The following is a 16469-nucleotide window of genomic DNA, read 5'->3' on the forward strand; positions in this document are numbered from 1 at the left end:
TCTAATGAAAATAAAATGCATTACTTGCATGTACAGTTGTTAATTAAGTGGATTAATCCTCCATGGGATACCATAGGTGGTTTGAAAGAGTTCAATGAAAATGTAATAAAACAACTCTAACGTATAAAATATGGTGGCTGTATAATTAATTGTAGTTTAAATCCTTCGATAATATATGCTTTAGATGTACTGTAATGTTAAAATAAATTATATTTTATAACATTTCTGTTAGCTAAAATACAAACAAGCTAAAATAAACTATAACAAGTAAAATGTCAAAATTAAATGCGGCAACATCGTACCGTTTTGACGTCATAATATATATATATATATATATATATATATATATATATATATATATATATATATATATATATATATAGCCGAACATAGAACCTCCTTTTTCGAAGTCGGTTAATGAATATAAATAGGCATCAAATACAATTTATTGTGAATCCCTCAAAATTAACTAACTTCAGTCATTCGATTGCATAATATGACGATAATAAACAGATCCGCTTGACCATCTAAAGAACCATTTGTGTAAATAATCAACACGTATATTAAAAAACATATATGTTGTACTCAAACGTTACAAAACCTATGCACTTCCACATACAAGATGCCGGATTGTTTCTGACGAACCGATTAATTATTCGATGTCTTCGTGACATACGTGCAAAAAGTAAACAGCATTTATAATGAATCCAAACCGCGAATAGTTCCGATTCCCCGAGAGATGCCACAGGCGACTCTGACGCTTAAGAATAAAAGGATCAACATGAATCACTACCGTTCACCAACCAACGAACCATCGATAACTAAATAATATTTCATCAAAATCCAAGATACCTGATTTTACGTAACAAACACACGCACAGGCATAGATTTTATAACATCGTCCTTAATGATCAGTCTGGCTACCAGAATCTGGTCAGAGAATAAACCCAATTCCCAATCTGAGATCATAAAAATTAGTACGGCCATAAAATTTGTATTGAAGAACAACTTTGATGGGGATTTGCCCAGGTAGACAGATCTTACTTTTTCTTTCAAACGAAACGAAATTCTACTGAGGGAGTGAAATGTTAAAAATTCTTGTTCGTCCTGACATTATTCCTCGGTAATAAGTCAAAATAAATCACAAGGTAATTAACATTATTTGAAAACATCAGATATAATACAAAATATAATAATCCAATATTAACCACAAATATTTACAGAAACAAAAAAAATTTAATTATTTAATTGAATTGAAAATTTATTGAATTTAATTGAATTTAAAACCCCAAAAAAAAACGGCAAAAGCTATAAGAAATTTATTAAAAAAACATGATAACCGATAAGCGTATTAATATAGAAATTCAGCACGTATATTAATAATAAAACAAAACACGTATCAGATCTCGCAAATAGCGAAAATTATCTCCAGAATTTCAAACAAAAACCCTTACATTTATCGTACCTTTTTTTATCAGAAACTCGTATCGAACGCGGTTCATTGGATAACGTTACTGTTATAAAATAATCACACTGTATTAGTACCATCCAGCTGTACCATGGGATACGTAAGATTATCATCGAGAATTTAATATATTAAACTGAAACAGCTGCTTGGCCCTGTGTAAATATTTGAACATAATTTCGTCCCGTAAACAATGGCAGTAAAGCTTTATTGCGTGAAACAATCTAGGAGGCTGTAGTTGTCAGAGTTTGACATAACTTGAATTAATGACAACTATTTTTTTTTAAATACACCCCCGCAAGCAACAGGTACCTCGACCGAATTTGAAGTACGTTATTTTGTAGTAAACAATCCAGTAACTAATGTTTGAAAAGTGAAAATAACATTTGAAAAATCTCTGTACTCAACAATAATATGACACTGAGTGCTGATAATGAAATTCGCAGTAATCATATCGACAGTATGCATGCGGGACGCTTTAAGGCGGCGTAGGCTCACACAAAGCGTTTTAAAATAGACACACAACACCAGACAGACATGTAAACAACCCGAGGGAAGAACTGTGAAAACTTAACCTCACCTTTCAAACCGTAGCCGTATTTAAATCCACAAAACAAGAGACGGATCGGGCACTAACAAGTACGGGAACAGTTCCCGACACGAAACAAAGGACACACACGAAAATTCCGACGGAAAACAGGACACAAACACGGCGAAAAAAACCACTCGAGAAGAGAAATTCTTTCGGATCGGAGATGACGGAGAGCTAACAAGACGTACCGTCGCTCGGGCAACTGATGAATGAACACGAAACACATGGAAGGGACTAGTGCCCGTCGCTGATTGGTGCGACGTCACGTCCATGGCTAACTATAGGAAACAGATACAACCGAACAAACCGGGATTTGGTTTTGGATAAGATGCAGAGAAAAAGGAATTATTTCATTTCTTGGACGGATATTTTTCCGCGGTATTAATTAAATATAGAATATTAATTGTAATACCCGAACGAAAACAACGCCATGTCTTGGCATTGAAAATCTGCTTGTAGACATTGTTTGTCGCCTTGAGGGGAACCAGGAGGGGGGACGAATTTTATGAATGAAATACGGTCCGCATAGCCGTTCGTACGGTATAAACAATTTTAGTTGACAGAAAGCAACAAAAGTGTTGGCGTGACTGAGGAATTTTAATTGGATATTGAAAATGCAGTTTTCGTTTTATAGTATTGGTTTGCTTTGAGAATAATTCAAACGTTTCTTGCCTAGGATACGTTCTTGTATTTTTATATTATTTTTTATAACTTTCTTATAAATTTATTTATCTCTAGACCTTTTAAAATGGAATTTTTAGTTTCTTTTGACAATTCTTATACTTGAATATAACCAGTTCTAATAAACTGTCACTGTCAATGTCAATATTTTTAGTTTTTTAATAATGACATTGTAAGTAATATTGTATTGTATAAATTAACTCGTTACTATATACTTCACTGTCATATTAGGTTTTTTTTATTAATTTATCATTTTATTTTAATAAATCTTAAGCTATTTTGATTTCTGATTGTGTTACAAGTGTACAGGATTGGTTCTTTTTTAATTCAAAATATGGTCGTTTCATACATGCTTTTGTGTTTTATGTTGTAAATAAAATATGCTTTTCTAACTGTTGTTGTAAATGTATTTATATCTAAACTTGTAATTTTGTTTGAAAATAGTATTATTAGTTTATTTTAACAACTTTGTTACTTTGATATACCAGTTTTATTAAATTGTCAATAGCAATTTTTTTTTCTTGTAATGACATTGTAATATTTTCTTTTCAAAAGAATTTTAAAAATATTTGTTACAATAATTACATTGTAATTGTTCAATTTTCTTTCAGACATTCGTTATTATGACCTTCAGTGACATATGAGGATTAGTTAATAAGTTACTTTTAGTTGCGATTTTACTACAAGTCTACAAAATGGGTTTCTTTTTAAATGAAAAGTTAGTCGTCTGGTATACCCTTTAGTAATTTTTGTTGCAAATAAAATATTCTTTTATCAACCTTGCTAACAATGTATATTTTTTAAATTAAATTCAAACTACACCTCTTTTCTTTCTTTAAAAAAATAGTATTTTTAGTTTATTTTAACTACATAATACCAATTGTAATAAATTGTCACTCTCAATGTAAAAAAAAATAGTTTCTTATAATGATGATGCTGTAATTACAAAACTTCTTTTATAAATTAACATTTTATTAATATGTAAGGATTTTCCGTTGCATATTAATTTATTTTAATATCTTTAAACTATTTTAGTACCTATTTTAATACAGATCTACAACGTAACCATTATTTTCTAAAATTTTCTGCCATTAGCAATTGAATGTCTATTACAGCACTAAACTAGCTTTTTGTTAGTAAATTTCAGATTTCTTTTTTGTTTTAACTTCAGTAACCTTCATGGTGGTTTGTTTAGTTGAATTTTAGTGTTAATTGCGACATTGTAATTTAAAATATTGGAATAAAAAAATGTGGAAACAAGATAAACAGTATTAAAATAATAAAATATATTCTTTATTCAGAGATGCAGCACAAGGATACGAATACCTGGACCTAATATGTTATTTGAAATGTGACAAAAAGTTATTAGCCCGACCAAAGTATGGCTTTGCTGGAAAATATTTTAAATATTTTGTAAAAACGATATTTAAAAAAATATCAATATTTTTTGAGTTTATTATACGGAAGACGGAAAAAGCTATTAATTCGAGAAAAGTAACGCTTTGCTGAAAAATATAGTAATATATTATATAATATAGTATAGTATGTTGTAATATCAATGGAAATGTTTTAACTTAAAAAAATATCGATATTTTTAGGTTTATTATATTGTAAGCAAAAAAATCTGTCCGGACAAAATAAAGTTTTACTTAAAAAAAATCAGTATATCGGCAATCCGGCTTGATTGGCGCAGTGATAAAGGTGACAGGACGGTCCACCTACTGTTGCGATAGTGGCGGGTTCGAATCCTGTTAGGACATGGTCGTAAATTTATGTTTGTGGTTGTTTAAAATTTGTTCTAGGCAAGAGTGTACAATCCGACAAGGAAAATGATCTCGGTCCGCCAGTAACCAGGCTGGGTAAGACCGGATGTCTTCTGGGATGATTTCTAAGTTGATCACTCGCCAGTCGGTAGGCCTAATGTCGAGGACAGTGGTTCGGAGACGACGTTAAACTGTAGGTCCAGTCAAGATAAACGCCTAACTGGTCAAACGAGACTTTAAAATATAGAAAAAAATATATATCGGCAAATTTTTGATATTTTTAAGTTACATTGAAAATTATTTTGTAAATACTTCCTAAAATGTTTTAATATTTAACGATATCTCTCGCAGTGTTAATTTATAAATATCTTTCTTATTGTAATTAATTTTTAGTTTTCATTCTCATTTTACCCACATCTGACTGATTTGTCAAGAAAACTAGAATTATAGGAAACAAAAATTTCCAGATTTTGAAATATCGTAAAATTATATTCATACATTTATGAGCAATAATTAAAATGTGTTATCTGAAAATATAAAAATAAAAATATGATCTTCATAAACATATATCTCAAAAAATTGTATATATTAAGTATTGAAGCTGATTCAGATTCATATTAATAATAGTCCTTTTCTGTTTCCTCAGCTTACTGTTTCTTTTTTATTTAGTTCCAATTTTTACGAAAGAACACAAATATAAACTGCCTAGAAATTTGTGTAAGATAATTCAATAAAAACTTTTCTAGAACTTCAAAACTTCTTTCCAATATTTTTTAAATTAATTACATTTTACATTAGATATGCTTAGTACAAACTTAATTTACAAATTAATTTATTACCACTTTTGTGTTATACCTGCATTAATATATAGTCTATTCAAAGGTTTTTTAGTAATGCGTCATAGATATTTGTGACGTCGAAACATTGCAATGTTGCCGCATCAATTCTGAGTTTTTGTTCAGTTATATCTACAATAAATAATTGAACAAAAATATTTACAAATATAATTTATTTTAACATTATAGTATATCTAAAAAATGCAGTTAATTATACAGCCACAGTAGTTTATAGGTAATAGTTCTTTATAGGTAATATCTCTTATCACTATTGCTTTCAAGAATGTTGAATACGTCTGACAGCTGGTCGCCCTCCGGTTCTCAGATTTATGCTAAATTATTCAAAATATTAGTGATAATTACTACAGGTTATAACCCGGCAAACGGGCCCTTATTTTAGCCCTTTGATTATTTCAATAAATTTAAGTCGCTTCATAATAAATCATATCACTTTGTTTGAAAATGCCAAAAACAATAGATATTCAGGGTCACAAATTGATTGCGGCTTTAACAGGCTTTTTCGAAAAGGAACGAGATAATGGTGGCCCCCTTTTGACGGTAAATTTCATTAGAGAGGGAATTATTGATGATATTTAATAATATAAGTCCCTGCAATATTATTGAAAATGTTTTTCGCAGGCTGCTGCCACGCTAAATGTTAGTGTGGGTACTGTGAATAACATCGCTTACAAAATGAAGAATAATACATTAGATTCACCGAAGAGAACCCGTCTACATACAAAGTGGATGACGAATCTGGACCATCTTGATATTGGCTCTATTCCACACCAAATATACGAAATGTATAAAAACAGTTAAGTACACAAACTATTCTATCGATATAAACATAATTTATTAAAATTATTTTAGAGAAAATTGTCTGCCTGGAAAGTATACATAAAAGACATGCAGCTTTTTGAGGGATGAAAGGATTAAAAAAAAATTTGAGGATTTTAAATGGTGTAAAGATAACCTTAGTAGAGATTTAATGGAACTTCCAGTCATTGCCTAAAAAATAATTAAATTTTTGAAGGCATAAAATAAGACAAAGGAAGATAAACTATTTGAATTTGTGTATCTTGATGAAGCTTGAACATTTCCCAATGGTTCATTGTGGCATTCTTGGCAAGACAGTAACAAAAGTAAGTGTAAAGACAACAAAAATTGATGGAAAAAGGTAAAAGTTACAATAGCATTCGATTAGGTTGTGTTGGTCATTATATTTATTAATAATTATTTGTAAATATATTGCTGGTCGAGAAGGATATTCCTTCAAAAACTGTTTGGATATGTGGAAGGAAGTATTGTCAACCATAACACCTTGGGTTAGGATGAACTTGATAAGACATAGAGATGAAATAATTGATAAATGGTGGAATCGTGAACATGTTTTAGACATATTAGAAATTAACAGTTTAGTGATTGAATTGGACAGTGAGTGGGAAATTGAAAGTGACTGAAGGAAACTTTCAGGATATGTGATAACGCTGTGCAATGCTGGAAATTCCTGAGACAGAGTGATGAGAGTGGACACACCTAAAGATATGCATATAATTAATTGAATAAAACTGTAGAAAATTGTATTGTAGGGCGTGAAAGATTTGTGTGCACAGATATCAGTGTAATTATTCAAAATTAAACATGAGAATTAGGTTAGAACGTATGAGGAGAGAATTTTTTTTATTACTCTTCGTGAATCCACAATCAGCCCTATTGGCAATAAGTATTTCTTCTGTCTATATTATATATACATGGCATGTAGAAAATCACTTCATTAAGCAATCTTCTGTATAAAATATTATCTTAATTAATTAGTCTTATTCTAAAGCTTATTCTAAAGTCTACATATGTCCAGTAATCAGATCAGGTGGTGTTAAACGTTTTAATCTATGCACTTCACTATCACGTCGCATATTCAGTTGATTAGCGAGTACATTAGCGAGTACATCGAAGTACTTCACACAAACACGTTGAATTACACTCGTTATAGATTCTAGAGGAATATCGCGTTGTATCACTTTATTTGAAATAGTACGGAGCATCAACAATGGCACGCAACACCTTATTTTGGAACCGTTGAATGATGGATATATTAGATTTGCTAGCGGTACCCCATAGTTGAATTCCATATGTCCAAATGGGCTTGAGTATAGACTCATACAGCAATACCTTGTTATCTAATGATAACTTGGATTTGCGCCCAATGAGCCAATACATTTGATATAATTTTAGTCCCAGTTGTTTCCGTTTAGAGAGTATGTGCTTTTTCCAGGTTAGGCGTCGATCTAAATGCATACCAAGATATTTAACATGCTCTGCTTGGGGGAGTTGACGATGATTGATATTCACTGGTGGACATGTTCTTCTACGCAGGGTAAACGTTATATGCGTGGATTTTGATTCATTGGCTTTAATGCGCCATGTCTTCAACCATAATTGTATTTGCTCCAGGTGGGTTTGTAGGTTTATTGATGCTGTGACTGGATCTTCATGGGATGCTAAGATTGCTGTATCGTCTGCATATGTTGCCACAGTAGTTATTTTTGTAGTGGGCAGATCAGCCGTATACAGAAGATACAGTACTGGACCCAGTACACTACCTTGCGGACCTCCTGAATATATGGGATTTAATTCGGTATGTTCATCGCCTTGATTTACAATAAAATGTCTGTCAATGAGATACGATTTTAGTAACTGATAGTCCGGATGAGGGAGAAGTTTCTTTAGTTTAACCTGCAAGCCGGTATGCCATACTTTGTCAAAAGCCTGGGATATGTCTAGGAAAGCAACCGAACAATATCTTTTGGCATTTAGGTCAGAGTTTATTTTGTTTACAAGTCTATGCACTTGTTCTATAGTCCCATGCTTATTGCGAAAGCCAAACTGATGATCTGGAATGAGGAGAGAATGAATACTGTTTTGTAGATATATTAAATGCATTAGGTAGAATTCAGTGATTAATTTTATGAAGAACGGTGTACACAGATAGTAGCAGAAGAACTAAAATATACAGTGATACCAAGATGTAGATACCAAGGTATCAAGAACTAAACGTGAAAAGATAAATATGCTCTAGGATGAAAGTAAAATACGTTTCTCAGATATACAATTGTTAATTAGGTAGATTAGACCTCCAGGAGGATACCACTACATAAAAAGGCACCTAGAAACTCTACCTCATGGGTGCTGTGTAAAAGTGTTCAATACAAACAAAACAAATTTAACCTACAAACTATTATAGCTGTGTCTTAATTGTAATTTCAAGTCCTTCGATAATATATGTATTAGGTGTATTATAATGGTAAAATAAATTATATTTGGTAACATTTTTGTTCAATTATTTTATTTAGACTATAATTGTGTTGTATGTCAAAGCCAAACTGAACTAAAACTCAGAGTTGATGCGGCAACATTACAATGTTTCGATGTCACAAGTATTCATGACGCATTAGTAAAAAAACTTTCAATAAACTATACAAGCAAGACGAGTACGGGATTAATACATCAGTATGTATCAATCCTCCATCAGTTCAATCCTTAAAACGAACTCAACGCAAATTTATTTCATGTTTTAAGGCGAAATCTTGGATCAATCTTGATATCGAGGTCATCGTGCAGCTCCTAGTTGGTTACTTAGCTTGATAATTAATCGTAGAACTTTGGATGCGTTGAATTACCAGCTGGTTTGATATTTTAGTTTCAACCCTATATTTGCACCACATTTGGTCCAAATTTGCTTTATGATTGACTGATAAACCAATATCTTTGATTTTTTTTAATATGAATTTGTTAATATATTGTATAATTCATTTTTATTTATTATTAATTATGAAACCTAACAGGTCAATTGAAAAGTTCCCGGCCTGACATATAGATGACGCTATTAGAATTAAACCCATATGCTTTTAGTTAGCCCAAACTCTCAAATGATGCGTGTATAAATTTGACAGCTGTCGGATCATTAGTTTGTGAATTATAGCATCTTGAGTGAAGCGACTTTTATTATTGTGAAAAAAATGGATGAAAAGGAATTTTGCGTGTTGATAAAATATTGCTTTTTCAAGGGAAAATATACAGTTGAAGCAAAAACTTGGCTTGGTGGCGAGTTTCCGGACACTGCCACAGGAAAACCAACCATCAAGGATTGGTATGCTAAGTTTAGACGTGGTGAAATGAGCACCGAAGTCGGTGAACGCAGTGGATACCCAAAAGAGGTTGTTACCGACAAAAACATTTAAAAAATCCACAAAATTATGACCGTGAATTGAAATTGAATGAAATATCAGACACACCGAGGATATCAACTGAACGCGTACATCATATCATTCACAAATATTTGGGTATAAGGAAGTTCTGTGCAAAGTGGGTGCCGCGCGAGCTCACTTTTGATCAAAAACAACGACGAGTTGATGATTCGGAGCAGTGTTTGAAGATGATCAAGCATAATAAACCCGAGTTTTTGCATCGATATGTAACAATGAAAGAAACATGGCATCATTTCACTCCGAAGTCCAATCGACAGTCATCCGAGTTAATTGCACACGATGAACCCGCTCCAAAGCGTGGGAAAACACAACAGTCGGCTAGCAAGTTTATGACGTCTGAATCTTGAGATGCGCATGGAATAATTTTCATTGACTACCTTGAAAAAAAAGGACCATCATCAGCGACTATTACATAATGTTTTTGGACCGTTTGAGAGACAAAATCGCCGAAAAACGGCCGCATTTGAAGAAAAAGAAAGTGCTGCTTCACCAAGACTATGAATCAATGAATAAAGACAAGAGAATGAGTGAGACAAAAATCCATGAATTAGGTTTCGAATTGCTTCCTCATCCACCATATTCTCCAGATCTGGCCCCCAGCGACTATTTCCTGTTCTTAGATCTCAAAGTCTCATCAGAGCGTATTTTTTCGAAACTATACAATGCGAATAATATGGAGATAGACTATAGATTATGTAGACTAGTTAAGCTGGCTTGGTGGCGCAGTGGTAAAGGCGACAGGACGGTACTCCTACTATGGCAATAGCCGCGGGTTCGAATCCTGCTGGGGCATGGTCGTAAATTTATGTTTGTAATTGTTTAATATTTGGGATTGTCCTAGGCAAGAGTGTAAAATCCGACAAAGAAAATGATCTCAGTCACGCCAGCAACCAGGCTGGGTAAGACCGGATGTCTATCTGGGATGATTTCTAAAGTTCGTCACTAGCCAGTCGGTAGGCTTAATACTGAGGATCGTGGTTCGGAGCCCACGTAAAATAGGAGGTCCAGTCCAGCTAAACCCATATTGGTAAAAGGAGACTTTAATTTTAATTAAAAAAGTAGACTGGTTATTATAACTTTTCTTTTCTATTTGGATCAATTCATAAGCAACAGAAAATCTAACGGATGTAAACACAAAACTGAAATGTTATAACATATTTGAACTACACCCGTTCCAAATAAAAACAAACATCAAATGAGTAACACATCAATTCATTGGTAGATTAAAATGTATGGGTTAAAAAGGGTAAAAATAACGACAAAAGTGACATATCAAATAGCAAAAGAATATACAATGAAGCAACCAAAAATAAATAAATAAATGAAATTGTGTACAAATAAAAAACCCTTGGAAAATACATAGTGATGTATTTATACCGTGCTTGTCTTGCATTGAGAATATACTATCAAATATAATATGTAACTAATAAAAAAGATAAAAAGCAATATAAAAAGAGTTATGTACTCCGATATGTTATGTTATGTAGGCCGATAAGTTTGAGAAAATTAAATACTTTAGTCAGAGTTTGAGGGAAGAAAACTCAATAAGGCAGGTAAGCCTTCTTACAAGATATATCTTCTCCTATTTATAGACCTAATTTGTATTGTATTCCTAATATTAACCTTCTAATATTATCAGCTGAGTTGCTGCATTTAGATGAAATGTGGAAGCCGAACATATATTTGTCACAGTTGGGACATAACGAGTAAACTAAAAGTGTTCAATCAGCAATATGTTAAGCTTTAATAGATTATCTGTCTTATAAAAGATCTAAATATAGGTCATAGAAATACAATTTAAAACACAAATAGATGCTAAAATGACAGAAAGCTCGGATTTTTCATATTATAAGATGATAGGAATACCACTTATGATAGTTTAACTATAAAATAGTTCCATCCTCTACCGGCAGAAATTCGAGGAATCTGTAATGACAGAGCTACCAGTCCGCGGATTAATACAATTGTCAAAAAAAAAACGCAATTTTACAACAAAAAATGTAATGTAACACGCAGAAATCAAAAGAACCAGAACTTGTATAGTATAACAGGTCAATTGAAAAGTCCTTGGCCTACCATAGTAAAACACCTTTTATTGGCAAAATTAGTTTTTTTTTATTCAACATAATTTGCTTCAATGGTGTTACACTGATTATAGCGAACCTCCAACTTTTCGATACCATTTTTGTAATACGATTTGTCCTTTGTTTCAAAATAGGCCTCAGTTTCGACGATCACCTCTTCATTCGACGAAAATATCTTCTCAGTGAGCATTCTTTTGAGATCTGAGAATAGGAAATAGTCGCTGGGGGCCAGATCTGGAGAATACGCATGTCGTGTGCATTGTCTTGGTAAAGCAGCACTTTATTTTTCTTCAAATGCGACCGTTTCCTGCAATTTCGTCCTTCAAACGATCCAATAATGCTATGTAATGGTCGCTGTTGATGGTCCTTCCTTTTTCAAGGTAGTTAATGAAAATAATTCCATGCCCATCCCAAAATAGAGACGTCATAACCTTGCTAGCCGACTTTTGCATTTTCCCGCGCTTTTTAGCGGGTTTATCGTGTGCAGTTTACTCGGATGACTGTCGATTGGACTTGGAGTGAAATAATGGAGCCATGTTTCATCTATTGTCAAATATCGACGCAAAAACTTGAGTTTATTATGCTTCATTATCTTCAAACACTGCTCCGAATCATCAACTCGTCGTTGTTTTTGGTGAAAAGTGAGCTCGCGCGGCACCTACTTTGCACAGAGCTTTCTCATACCCAAATATTCGTGAATAATATGATGTATACGTTCATTTGATATCTTTAGAGTATCTGCTATTTCGTTACATTTCAATTTAGGGTCATTCAAAATCATTTTGTCGATTTTTTTAATGTTTTCGTCGGTAACAACCTCATTTGGCCGTCCACTGCGTTCACCGTCTTCGGTGCTCATTTTCAAGACCAATGATAGGCGTTGGAATATTGAAAGTGATGAAAATTACGTTGGAAATCATCATCCGGCTTCAGGAATAAATAGTTAATTATTTTTCCTTCAAATAATTTTATGACCTCAAATTAATTACTTCCGCTATGATTACAATAATGAACAATAACAAGAACATTGTATTTATCCAAGTAAATCGGTTTTATCGATTTATAAAAATACATTTGTTTTTATATATAGGTCGAAATTGATCATATACTTGATGGAATATAGCCGAAAAATAAATTAATCAGCCATGGTAATTGAACGAGAATCTGAACGAATTACGTCAGTGTTTGGTGATGGACGCTAGAAATGTTTAGTCACGCTAAACCTCAAAAAACGGGTAGACCGATTTGGATAGTTTAGAAATATTTGTGGAAGTACAGGAAAGGTTTATATTGTGAGAAAATACAGAATAATTTTGAGTAAATAAGGTAATAAATATTTTTGACAAAAAAATTGAACCGATTCAAAAATAAAAAGGAACTCACTAAAAATGACCAAATAATCAGACTTAGATTTTTAACACAAAAGAAACATTTAAAGTAAAATATGTACATTGTAATAACTAAATAAAAATAAACAAAACCTTATTTAACCTATCTACCACACGAATTTTATATTCTACTATATACACACAATTTAGCTTAATACCTATCTAAACCTACTTATCTATTTTAACTACCACCAACTGATTTCTTTGAAGTCTGAAGTCTCTACAGAAATAATATATCTTTAAGAAATAATAAGTTCATATGTACCAAACTAAGTATGTCGGAACAACAATCTTAAGTTTATGGTATAGTGATACTTTTAAAAAATAGAATTTAATTCTGATATGATTAATTAAGTAAATATACATATTTAGTGTAAAAATCTAAAGCAAACAGAGACAAGGTAACAGTAAATGTATAATACCTAGAAAAGACTCATAACATTTTAAGCCAATTCATTCAATTTTAAACATTTTATGATACGCAGTATTTAATTATAAGGTACGGAATTATTTCGTAAGTAAGAAATTCATTCATAACGTTAAAAAGTTGTTATTACAAATATTGTTCATCGGTAACTACTGCTTTTTCCAATTTTCGGACAAAAGATGAATGAATTGAATGAGTTCGTTCATCACTACATAGTATAAAACAAAGTCGCCTTTTCTGTCCCTATATCCCTATGTGCGCTTAAATCTTTAAAACTACGCAACGGATTTTGATGCGGTTTTTTTCAATAGATAGAGTGATTCAAGAGGAAGGTTTATATGTATAATACATGCATAATATACTAAGGCAACATTGCTAATTTTAGAGGTTTCTAACGTGATGTCGTAAATTAACCTATTTTTTAGGCTTATTTAGCAATTAGCAAAAACGCTGCCTAACCCTACGAGTTAGATCAAATTAATGTACTACAGTATTGTACACCATAAAAAGGTCTACAAAAAAGTCCGCGATGGTATATGTTTATCTTTTAAGGATAACCCACATTAACCATTTTTATTGTTTACTTTTTACGTGAGAAAATGGCTTATTTACGAAGCTATTTTAAGCAATACGGCATTAATCCTTATCGAATTAAGTACCTTAAATACAGTGTGCAATTAATATAGATCAATATGGTTCCTTACAGCATGTAAATTAAACAAATATTTTCGGAAATATTACAAATTTAAAATTTGCGTTTAAAAATGTGTAATGTAATAAAAATTGTATGAATTTAGATATTCCAAAGATAGCAGGAAATCTTCATAGTAAGTATAGGGGAAGAGGAATTGTTTTACTCCAAATTTAATGCGTGCAGGCCAAGGGCAGTAATGAATGAACCAAAAATACTGGATCGATTTTAATCATGTTTTCATTGAGTGACATAGGCATATATATTTTATGCCCGTGCAAAGTCGGAGCGGGCCGCTATGTTTTTATATACAACGTTCATATTTTTTCTGTAGTGTATTTAATTTAGTATCAGCATTGCACCCGTGCGAAGCCGGGGCGGGTCGCTAGTAGATTATAAGCCAGATTTATTTTTAATGTATTTATTAAATAGTTACTAGTCGTTGGCTACAATTTGCCTTTACAATAACTACAATCTAGTTATATATCTAGGATGATAAACAGCTTGGGATTAAACTAGACCAAATGTACTGGCTGGTAGAGCGTAAATCTAAATTATCATTAGATAACAAGGTTTTGCTTTATAAGTCAATACTTAGGCCCATTTGTGTCTATGGTATTGAACTGTGGGGTACTACTAGTAAATCCAACATAGATATCCTTCAGAGGTTCCAGAATAAAGTGTTGCGAGTCACCGTCGATACCCCATATTACGTGTCCAACAAACGGATTCAGCGCGATATCCCCATAGAACCCATAACGAGTGTGATTTGGAGTGTTGGGGCGAAGTACTCTGAAAGACTATTAGTGCATCCTAATGCACTCGCCAAACAGTTAAATGTGCGCCATGACAGTGAAGTGCGTAGGCTCAAACGCAAACTACTTAAAGAAGCTAAATAAATTGTATTTTTTATCCTACATATTATTTTGGTTTCTTTTTTTATAATAAAGAATTATATGCATGAATGTTCAAATATTTTCATAAAAGTTTTCGATAGCTAAGTATATTATAAATGACACTTGTCATTAATTCACATGACAAAGTTGAGTTTAAAATGATGTTTTAGGTTAATTTGTAAATTCAAGAAAATATATTCGCTACACATTATATTGAAATATACATATAATTTACAAGAACTGACAACGTGGGTAACCTAAAATTTAGAGGGCATTCTAAACGTCCCTATCAGTAGTAGACACTTGTCAAAATAAATCATTTGTATATTTTCCCGAGGCACTTCATTCTTTATTAACTGCATATTGATATCAAGTTGTGGCGAGCTTTTTGACGCGAATTTAAATCTTAGAAATAAACATGTATAGCAAAAGCCTATTATATTTTAAATTCGTTTTCCAAAATTAGTCATCATCCTAATACACATGTATTGTAAACTTTTATTATATTGTCTATACTGTTGCAATTATATTAATACTCATTAATTTAATAAAACATATTTACCAAAAATGAGTACCACCTAAGATAAACTAATAAAACTGGTTAAATATTTTGTTAACACAATCTCACTTGAGGTTTTATTACTTAGAAAGTATAAAACCAGCTAAATCGGTCCTAATTAACCAAACACAAGATAACACAAAATTTCTCTATAACTTATAAAAAAATCATCAAAATAATGATATCCAAATAATCCAGAAATATTAGATATTAAGTTTTAAAGTTTACAACAAATATATCTAAATTTAATTAAGTGAAAGCAAATAAGCAAAATTTCGTTATACTTACCATAGTTGTATCACGGAAACTATAAACTAATACGATTTAATGTAGGTATCTTTAACAAATACTAAAAAATATATAATTAATCATCCTCAGCACAAATTAATGTTTGACTATAAAACAAACAATTACTAACACCAGAGTACAAATATATTATCTGAATATCTTACGAAATATCCTCAAATATTCTATGAAATTACTATGCAATTTGTAGAATTATTTGTTGAAGAAAATAAATAAGAAATCTTATTTATTTTGTTTACCTTCTTTTTCATACTTCATATATAAGCAATATATCAATTAATATTATTATGGTATACTTTTACGGACAATTCTAAACTTAATTACAGTGGGAATGAATGACAATTGTCTTTATCTATAGGAAGTTATTACTCTCGCAGAGGAAATTGATATTAAATGATAAAATAACAAAGTCAGCAAGTCAACAAAGTGAGCCTAAACTACATAGGAAATATAACTCATTTATTCATACACATTTTTAAACATATTTCATAATTAAAGTATTCTACTTTATATAAA

The 16469-nt window shown here is 31.7% G+C and overlaps 1 protein-coding gene across 2 annotated transcripts in view; it reads right to left on the minus strand.

Moving 5' to 3' along the window:
• The window catches only part of pnt (ETS transcription factor pointed), a 504008-nt gene extending 501740 nt beyond the window's left edge, over positions 1-2268 (minus strand). For both annotated transcript variants that reach the window (XM_076411200.1, XM_076411199.1), the window contains exon 1: positions 2046-2268. The gene's annotated coding sequence lies outside the window, so the exon portion shown is untranslated. The remainder of the gene's footprint in view (positions 1-2045) is intronic.
• Positions 2269-16469: the final 14201 nt, after the last annotated feature.

This window comes from Rhynchophorus ferrugineus, unplaced genomic scaffold (assembly GCF_030347505.1).
Source record: "Rhynchophorus ferrugineus isolate W39M unplaced genomic scaffold, kcgeb_rfMv2 rfM8, whole genome shotgun sequence".
NCBI lineage: Eukaryota > Metazoa > Arthropoda > Insecta > Coleoptera > Curculionidae > Rhynchophorus > Rhynchophorus ferrugineus.